Raw genomic sequence first — 9,781 nt, forward strand, 5'->3', positions numbered from 1 at the left:
CTCCTCCAAAACCCAAGCCGCCATCTTTGCCCTAGTGCCCCTGATGAGCAGAGAGTCAGCCAATGGTTAAATCTATGGCTTCTGGATTAGCTGGGCATAGGTCAAGCTCTGCTGTGTGATCTCAGGAAAGACAGTATACCTCTCTGAGCCTGTTATCTTATCCGTAAAATGATGAATAGTGGGTAAAAAAAGAGAAAAAGAAAAAAAAAAAAAGGTGAGGTGGGCCTTGTGAGTCCTGCTCTGAGGCCCTCCAGGCAGTTAATAATTGCTGGAGAGGGAAACTCACACTCCTCAGTGATACTGGTAAGGTAACCTTACTCAAGTAATTAAGTGTCCCCCATATTCATTTCAAGCAAAGGGCTTTAATAAAATTCCCTGTTTTTTTTTTTTTTTTTTTTTTTTTTTTTTTTTTTTTTTTTTAAAGACATCAACATAGGAGTAAGGGTTTTTAGGATGAGAGGGTTTCTGGAGTAGTGGGAGCTAAGAGAGAATAGTGAGGGGTCGAAATACGTTATGCGTGGATAAGATTGTCAACATTTTTAATTTAAAAATTGTAAAAATGGGCTTGGGGATGGTAGAGCACATCTTTAATCCTGGCAGAGGTAGAGGCAGAGGCAGAAGCAGAGGCAAGTGGATCTCTGTGAGTTTGAGGCTAGCCTGGTCTACAGAGTGAGTTCTAGGATAGCCAGGGCTACATAGAGATACCCTGTCTCAATAAACAAAAAACAAAAAGACAAACAGAGATTATCGTTGGGCCTTTCCCTTTTGGTTTATCTCATTGCTTACTTATTGGTCCCCCTGCAAATGCCGACCTCCATGAGCGTAGAGGTCTGACAGTGGATTTCTCCTGGATGTTCTCAAAGCGTGGCGGTGTGCAGCACATAAACTGGGTTTGGTTGTATGTGACAGTAACCCCAGCTGTCTGGAGAGACAGGAGAATCAGAGACTCAAACTATCTTTTGCTACATCACGGGTTCAAGGACAGCTTGGCTTACTTGTGACCTTGTCTTTAAAAAAAAAAAAAAACAATCATTTGGGTCAGAACTGTCTGAGATGGAGGAGCTGGGGAAGAGGCCAGACTGGCAGCTTAGTTGAAGGGATTCCCCCAGCTATTTCAGCCTGAGGCTGGGGCTCAGGCTGGAGACTTTCATACAGATGCCTGCTGCCTATTGCAGCCTTACCTCTCTGCCAGGGCTCAGGAATCCCTGATCTTCATAGGGAATCTTGCAACTCATTTTAAGTCTTGCCGGGTTTTGGTCAACTTCTTGATGGGTCCCAGAGCCGATATAGATCATTTTGTGTTTGCTGTCTGTCTCTGTCTCTGTCTCTGTCCCTGTCTCTGTCTCTGTCTCTCTTTCTGGTTGGTTGGTTGGTTGGTTGGTTTTCAAGACAAGGTTACATAACCTTGGCTGTCCTGGAACCCACTCTGTAGATCAGGCTGGCCTTCAACTCATAGATAATCCCTTGCCTCTGTCTGGCGAGTGCTGGGATTAAAAGCATGTGCCACTGTACCTGGTCCCAGTTGTTTTGCTCTTTAAGAATGCCACTCACGTGACCACCAGGGTTCTGCGTCCTGCGTCCTGTTCTGCTTACTCACAGATATAGAGATCACGGTGGTAGTCCTTGTCTAGCAAATCTCTATAAAGGTGAGCAAGGGTCACCCACAGTGCAGGTGGCCACACCACTATGGGGTCTCCCTGTTCTCCTGTGGGACGATATTCTTTTCCCTGCTCAGAGAGAAGAGCACCACCTTCCAGCCCGCCTTCACGTCCTCAGGTACCAAGGACTTGTGTATTTTTGAGTCACAGGAAAACTTCATGACGCTTTCAGACATAGCTACACTGGATGCCACTTTTCAAGAAGCAGAAGAAGGGGTTGGGGATTTAGCTCAGTGGTAGAGCTTTTGCCTAGCAAGCGCAAGGCCCTGGGTTAGGTCCCCAGCTCCGGAAAAAAAAAAAAAAGCAGAAGAGAGTCCAGGAAGTGAGCCACAGAAGACACAAGCCACCATAGCTGCTGCCAGAAGGCCATAACAGATTGTGCTAACATTCGTCTATTTTAGTTATTACAGCACACGTGTGCACATGGCATGTGTGTAGGCATGCTCAGCACGTGTGTGGAAGCAGGGGGACAACTTGTTAGAGTTGTTTCTTCCTTCCATCTGCAAGTGCATTCTGGGATAGAACTTAGACCACCATGCTTTGCTCCCAGCACTTTTACATGCTGAGCCACCGGGCTCGTTATTTACTGACTCTCTCGTATACCTGTGAGTGTTTTGCCTGCACACATGCAGCACATGTGTGCCTGGTACCTGTGGAGGTCAGAAGAGGACACCAGATTCCCTGGAGTTACAGATGCCTGTAAGCCACCATGTGGGTGCTGGGAACCAAACATGGATGCTCAGAGAGAGTAGCATAGGGGGTTGGGGATTTAGCTCAGTGGTAGAGCGCTTGCCTAGGAAGCGCAAGGCCCTGGGTTCGGTCCCCAGCTCCGGAAAAAAAAAAAAAAAAGAGAGAGAGAGAGAGAGAGTAGCATACACTTTTAATTGCTGAGCCATCTCTCCAGCCTCTTATTTTATTGTAATGGGATTTAATTTGTATCCCATGTAAGAACAGGGGGTTCTAGAACTTTCCTTTGTCACAGAATGTGTTGTTCCCACCCTAGGTTTCATAGGAAGATCCAGTCCCTAGAAAAGAGGAAAGCAGAGGCCTCTGGATGCTAGAGGGAGCGGCTCAGGTGCCTGCTCAAGGGCCCTGTTGCTCTCCTGAGCTCCTGTCTCCCAGCTTCACCAACCCCAAGTCCTTCCATAGATCCCTAGGACTTGGAAGAATTCAGCTCAAAAATCACTAGACAAGAGCCACTCTCTATGGTTCCTCTCAGAGCACAGGAGCCACGGGGCACGGGGAGAGGCCGTTGTTCCCAACTTACAGATGAGGGCTCTTCATTGAGTCAGAGTCCAGCTGCCTCCCGAGGTCATGAGAAAGAAGGCGAGGGCAGGCTCGGGGCACAGGAAGTAGAGCCGGCCAGCTGGGAGGCTGCAGCGGGCGCGGGTACTGCGGCCTCCTGGATGGGCCAGTGACATCACAACCCCAGGAAACAGCTGCCCACGAGGTCCTCTCTGTCCCTCATTCCTCCTCTGGGAAAACCGGCCACCAGCTGTTACGGTGCTGTCCTTACTCTGGCTTTTCCTAGATTGTCCCCCGAGCAATCCATCATCCTTCGGAGTGGCGTCCACTTGCCCTCTGATGATCCACTACGTGCGAGACTAGTATCCCTGTGTAGCACAACTCACAATTGTGTGTCCTCCGATGTCATTGCATCGGGGGAGGAGGGGGCAGGACTGTTCATTTCTCCAGTGATGGAGGGTTGAGAGCAGTGGTTCTCAACCTGTACCCCCTTGTCGGGGGGGCCACATATCAGATTTTACATTATGATTTGTAACAGCAGCAAAATTATAGTTATGAAGCATCAATGAAATGACTTTATGGCTGAGGGTCACCACCACACCAGGCGCTGTGTTCTAAAAGGCAGTTGGGAAGCACTGATTTAAGGGGGTCCAGGCGTATCATACAGGTTCACCCAGCCTGGCTCTGTCTGACGGCAGTGTTTCTTCCCTTTCAGGAGCTAGCGTGTTTGATCGATGCAAAGTGGTTTCTTCATGCGTGGCAACGTGGGGCCGTGAATTGCATGGCCAGTGTCTTCTTTGCTAGTAACACCAGGCCTGCCATCCAGTCTGTCTTAGGGGTCTGTAAAGACAGAGGATAACACGGAGGCTCAGGGGAGCCATAACAAGAACTACAGATTTGGAGTCGGCAGGTACCGAGACCCATCTGCAGTCTCCAGAAATAACCAACACAAAAAAGAATAAGCCATGAAGCCTGGGGTGGGGCGAGCAGGAACATGCATCAACCAGCCAATCAATCGACCAACCAACCAATCAATCAATTAGCCACTAACCAATCGATAGCTACTTACTAGCCATTCACTGTGTACAAGTAGCTTTAGGAGAAAATGTGTATTTGTCAAAAAGCAGGAAGGAGCTGGGAGATGGCTCAGTTAGTAAAATGCCTGCTACATAGGCACGAAGAATCGAGTTCAGCTCACCATCCTCCATCTGCAATCCCCATTTGGTGTGGGAGAAAAGGGCGCAGAGGCAGGCGGTTCCTAAGCACTTGATAGCCAGCCAGTCCAGCCAATCAGTGAGCTCTAGGCTCACCGAGCCCCTACATCAAAATATAAAGTAGAGTGTGATTTACGAAGGCATCCAGTGTCAAACTCTGGCTTCTAACACTCATGGGCACGCGCGTGAACAGGCACCTAAATGTATGTGCACACGTGATCACGCACACACATAACGTACACAGTATCGGAAAAGCCCGACCCCTAGTTTTCGAGTCAGAAAGAGCTCACATTGTATCTACCTGTCAGTGCCTCAGTTTCCCCATCTGCAATGTGGCAGAGTTAATACTGTCGACCTCCCAGGAGTGCTGCTATACCTTGAGTTACTTAAGCCTCCACTCAGCAAAGTACTTGGACTTTTCCCATGAACAGGAGCCATGATCCGTAATAAGGAGCTAACAAGATACCAGGTATTGAAAAAGCATCAAATGCATGCCAAGCCCTGTCCCTGCCCCCTGTGCATGTCCCCTGTCCCTTGATTTGTAAGTTGGGTAACAGGCAGACCTATGTAGAAGTGAGGTCACGGGGCAGGGTGGGCTGAAGGCCGGGAGCTGTGCCTCCAGAGAGCAGGGAGGGTGTGGCCCTGCCAGTCTGCGCATGTTTCCTACCGGAAGCAGGGTATGAATCAGATCCCACAGGACCTGTAAAAAGAGAATCAAATATGGTGGCTCACACCTACGATCTGAGCACCTAGAGGGCTGAGGCAGGAGGATCGCTGTGAGCTTGAGGCTAGCTAAGCTAGATAGCAAGGCTGTTTCCAAGCAAAACAAAGAAAGAGAGAAAAATAGATATTTGGGCCAGATGGTGACCTTTTCAGAAAGGTCCTGAGCTTCTGCAGGGCAAATGAGCTTCTGTAAAAGTGAGAGGTTTTCTAACTCTAAAAGAAAAAAAGGAAAAAGCCCCGAGGGTAAGTACAGAGGAGAATGAACTTAACTGTGTCCTGATCATTTGCATTTCTTTCAGTGTTGCTCCAATTTGGGTGTCATGTTTTATGCAGGGAATTTCCTATAGTGAATAGTCTCATATATTCATATATATATATATAATGTAATTAATTTTTGAGTTAGGGTCTCACAATCTAGTGCCGTCTAAGTTAGAACTCACTATGTAGATCAGGCTGGCCCCAAACTTACAGGAATCCTCCTACCTCTGCCTAGGGAGTGCTGGGATTACAGGTGTGCACGACCACACCTTGGCCTTAGGTATTTCCGGCACATGTGGAATTATGCATACAGTAAGCATTCAATGAGTATTTTGTTGAATGAATATTAATCATATCACCACCACCACCACCACCACCACCACCATCATCATCATCATCATCATCATCATCATCATCATCACTGTCATCATCGGGCAGTGTTAGGAACGGAACCCAGGATGGTTCATGTGCTAGACAAGCGCGGTGCCCATTAAACTACACCCTCGGTTGACAATTTACTTTATATTTATTTCTTTTCTTTTCTTTTTTTTTTTTTCGGAGCTGGGGACCAAACCCAGGGCCTTGCGCTTCCTAGGTAAGCGCTCTACCACTGAGCTAAATCCCCAGCCCCATATTTATTTCTATTTTACATAAACCATGACGTCTTAAACGGTATGCTAAATTTCATGCTTCCTTCCTGGGACAAGAGGAATATGTATATCGGAATATGTATATCGTCAGGCAAAGGCAGACCCCGGGCACAACTGGAAAAAGTGGTTGGAATGCCCAGTCTCAGTGCTGTTAGGACAAAAGCCACACAAAAGCCTCCAGAACCTGAATCAGACACAAAGGCTGAAAACTGCTGGGCTGTGTGGTTCTGAACTTGGTCAGCTGAGGGGAGGCGGGTGCAAAGCCTTTCTTTAAGCAAGCTTGCAGTCGGAGGCCTGACACTAGAGGGAACGGGAATTCACGCCTCGTCTTCTGCTTGGAGCCCTTGAGGTCTCTGCACACTGCCCTTGCCTTGAGATAAGAAACTGGGCGGTCTCTTGAAGGTTTATTTTGTTTCTGGAGCTGCCAGATCCAGTGGGTGGATTGTGTCTTGAAATAGAAGCATCTTAAAAGGCCTGTGAATCATTCCTCTGAGCTGGTTTGCCTGAGAGGTTTCATATCCTGTTCTCAGATATACCTTGAGCAATGGGTGTGAGATGTATGTGGTGTGTGTGTGTGTGTGTGTGGTATGTATGTGATATGTGTGTAATGTGTGTGTAGATGTGATATGTGTGTGTGGTGTGGCATGTGTATATGTGGTATGTTGTGTGTGTCTGTCTGTGTGTGTCTGTGGAATGTGTGTGTGTGTGTGGTTTGTGTGTGTATATGTGGTGTGTGTGTGTGGTGTGTGTGTGTATATGTGGTGTGTGTGTGTGTGTGGTGTGTATGTGGTGTGTGTGGTGTGTATGTATATGTGATATGTGTGTGTGGTGTGGCATATGTGTGTATCTATGTGTATGTGGTGTGACGTGTGTGTGTGTGTGTATGTGTGTGTGTAGTGTGTGGGAGTGTGTCTGGGTGTGTTGTTTTCAGGCCTATTTGCTTAGGATTTGATTTTGAAACTTTTACTTTCTTTTAATAGCTTTTTTTTCAAGCTGGAAGAAGTTTTCAAATGTTTTTTTCGAGAAAGTTCAAACCCTCTTAGAATGACTAAGGCCCTGGGAGGAATTTGGACTTTGTGAGGGGAATTTGTATCCTCGGTGAATCATCCAGTTACTGAGTTCAGCAGAGAGAAGGCCTTTTGAAAGGCTTCTAGGTTAACCCCTCATTGTGCAAATGGGGAAACTGAGGCCTGGGGAGGGAAAGGAGTTCTGCAGAGGTCCCTTGGCCTGTCAGTGGCAGGGGCAGTGCAGGCATGAGTCTAACTCCCAGGGAAGCTTGGGTTGCAGGGAGCTCATGGGAATCCTCTATCTGTTTGGTGGGCACATTTTTAAAATCAGAGGCAGAGGAGCACAGACTTCAAGGGGTTGGTGGAGAGGGACAGCACAGGACACATGCAGCTATGGCATCCACGTTGTCAGTTAACTCCCTGGGATCCTGTTAGGCAGTGATTTCAAAAGGGGGACATTTGACAAAATCAGAGGTATTTTGGTTTGTCACAGCTTGGATGGGGGTTGCTACTGGCATCTAATAGAGGTGGAAGCGAGGATGCCTTTAAACCCCCTAACACACACAATAGACACAGCTGAGTTGTCCGCTCCAAATGTCCATAGTGTTGGGGCTGGGGAGAGGTCTGTGTGGCAGAACTTACCCTCACAGTGCCTCGGCTTCCTTTTGTATAAAGGTTGTAACATGATACTCATTATAAGATTAAATAAATGAATGTATATAGCTCACTTAGAACACTGCCCTGAATATAGTAAATATTGAATGAATCATTTAAAATAACACACACACACACACACACACAGAAAGAGAAGCAGGGAGCCTGGCAGTGGTGGCTCACGCCTTTAATCCCAGCCCTAAGTAGGCAAAGGCAGGGTCTCTGTGGGTTGGAGGCTAGCCTGGTCTAACAGAATGAGTCCCAGTACAGCCAGGGCTACATGGAGAAACCCTGTCTCAAAAAACCAACCAAACAAACAAATACCCGAAAAAGTATCAGGTGCACACATGTAATCCCGGCACTCAAGAGGCAGAGGCAGCAGGGTCTCCAAAAATCTGAAGCCAGCCTGGGCTACACTGTAAGATTCAACCCAGCCTGGGCTACAGAGAAGACCCTGCCCCAAAGAAAACACACAAAGATGACTAACACCAATAATGAGACCCAGCTTGTGCTGATTCACAGAAGATAAATGGAAGAATTATAGTTAAAGCCTGTGTTCCCTTTATTGTGTGTGTAGGGGGTGGGGGGATGGATATTGTCATTTTAAGGGTACAATAGATAAAGGACTGGAGATCTGCTGGGTGGTGGGGCCCTGTCAGAAATGGAGGCACATTCAAGTAGCATCCTAGGCCCCCCTAAGTTTTGCCTTTTCAGATAGACTGCCTTAAATTTCACTTCATGTTTTATGATAAGGTGATTCGAACTTCCTCAGCAGTTCAACTCAGGTCTTTTATAATAGCTCACGATGAACTCAGTCCCCTCCTGACACATAGCAATAATGAGATCAGAAGTAGACTCCTGAGGGCAAATATAGCTGGTGTTCAGAAACAGGCAAAAGGCAACGCAGATAGGCACGTGGCTGCCAGACCATCTGTCCTAGTTAGGGTCACTGTCGCTGTGAGGAAACACCATGACAAAAAAGCAACATGGGGAGGAAAGGGTTTATTTGGCTTACACTGTCACATCACTGTTCATCATTGGAGGAAGTCAGGATAGGAAGGCAGGACAGGAACCTAGAGGCAGGAGCTGATGCAGAGACCATGGAGGGATACTGCTTACTGGCTTGCTCCCTGTGGCTTGCTCAGCTTACTTTCTTATAGACTAGCCCAGGAATGGCATCACCCACAGTGGGCTGGGCCCTCCTCCATCAATCACTAATTAAGAAAATGCCCTACAGACTTGCCTACAGCCTGATCTTATGGAGACATTCTCTTAAGTGAGGTTCACTCCTCTCGGATGACTTTAACTTGTGTCAAGTTGACACAAAATTACCCAGCTCAACACCAGTCATTCCCTCAGAAAGATGGCAAGGCCTGAAAGAGGCCTTCAGTCTGGGAGGATGGCCCTGGGGCCTTGCACACCCCTCAGGGCCCGCATCTGATCTTCCTATCTTGAGCCTTGATGCCCTTTTACCCAGTCTGGGAATGTTCCACGCTGTCCACTTTAACCCTCTAATCTTATTCTCAGCCAGAGGTGAAATTCCTGCACTGGCCACTGATGGCCCAGCTTACTGGAACATTCCTCTGTGCAGCCCCAGGCCTCATATCCCTAGAACAGTTTCTCAGCATGCCTCTGCTTTGCCTGGGACCCCCTTTCCAACTTTTCATTGAAATATTGGAGGGTTAAGTGGTTAAAGCATTTGCTACATAAGCGTGAGGACCAGATTTCAGATCCCTAGAACCTGGGTAAAGGCTAAGAAAGCTGAGAGCTGGTATTCCGGTGCTCAGAGCTTGGAAACCAAAGACCCCAGGATTATGCTGGCTACCCAGGCTAGCTTTATCTGTGAGCTCTGAGTTCCTTTGAGAGAGCCTGCCTCAGTGAACAAGGCAGAGGACTCCCAACAGTCAACTCTGAACTTCCATATGCCTGTGCACATATATGCATCCACATTGACACACAAATATGCACCCATACTTATGCAAACACACACATACACACACACTTTCACATGCAGAAGAAACAACAAACAAAAATTTGGTGCTGCTTCCCAAGCATTGGAAGTTAGGCACGTTACACACAGCATCTCTCCTGGCTGAACACTCTTTATGTCTTGTATTGAGTTTCCATTGCTGCTCTAACAAATGACCCCCACCAGAAGACGGCTTGAGATAACAGTACACGTTACAGCCCTGTCAGTTAGAGCACAGACTTGACCCCACTGGGCCAGAATCAAAATGCCAGCGGAACCACACTCCTTTCTGGAGGCAAGTTAAAACCTACTTCCTGACTTTCCTGGCTTCTAAGTTGGCCCCTATGCCTTGGTTGGTGGCTCTCTCATCAAGAGCAAAGAGGTGGCATCCCCTCCCTCTCTC

General features: G+C 47.6%; 1 long non-coding RNA gene across 1 annotated transcript in view; it reads left to right on the forward strand.

Moving 5' to 3' along the window:
* Positions 1-9,160, forward strand: part of LOC134487015 (uncharacterized) — a 9,370-nt gene extending 210 nt beyond the window's left edge. Inside the window, exon 2 of the long non-coding RNA XR_010066684.1 lies at positions 3,619-9,160. This is a non-coding gene — a long non-coding RNA (uncharacterized LOC134487015). The remainder of the gene's footprint in view (positions 1-3,618) is intronic.
* The last annotated feature ends 621 nt before the right edge of the window (positions 9,161-9,781 follow it).

Source organism: Rattus norvegicus, chromosome 5, assembly GCF_036323735.1.
Source record: "Rattus norvegicus strain BN/NHsdMcwi chromosome 5, GRCr8, whole genome shotgun sequence".
In the NCBI taxonomy this organism is placed as follows: domain Eukaryota; kingdom Metazoa; phylum Chordata; class Mammalia; order Rodentia; family Muridae; genus Rattus; species Rattus norvegicus.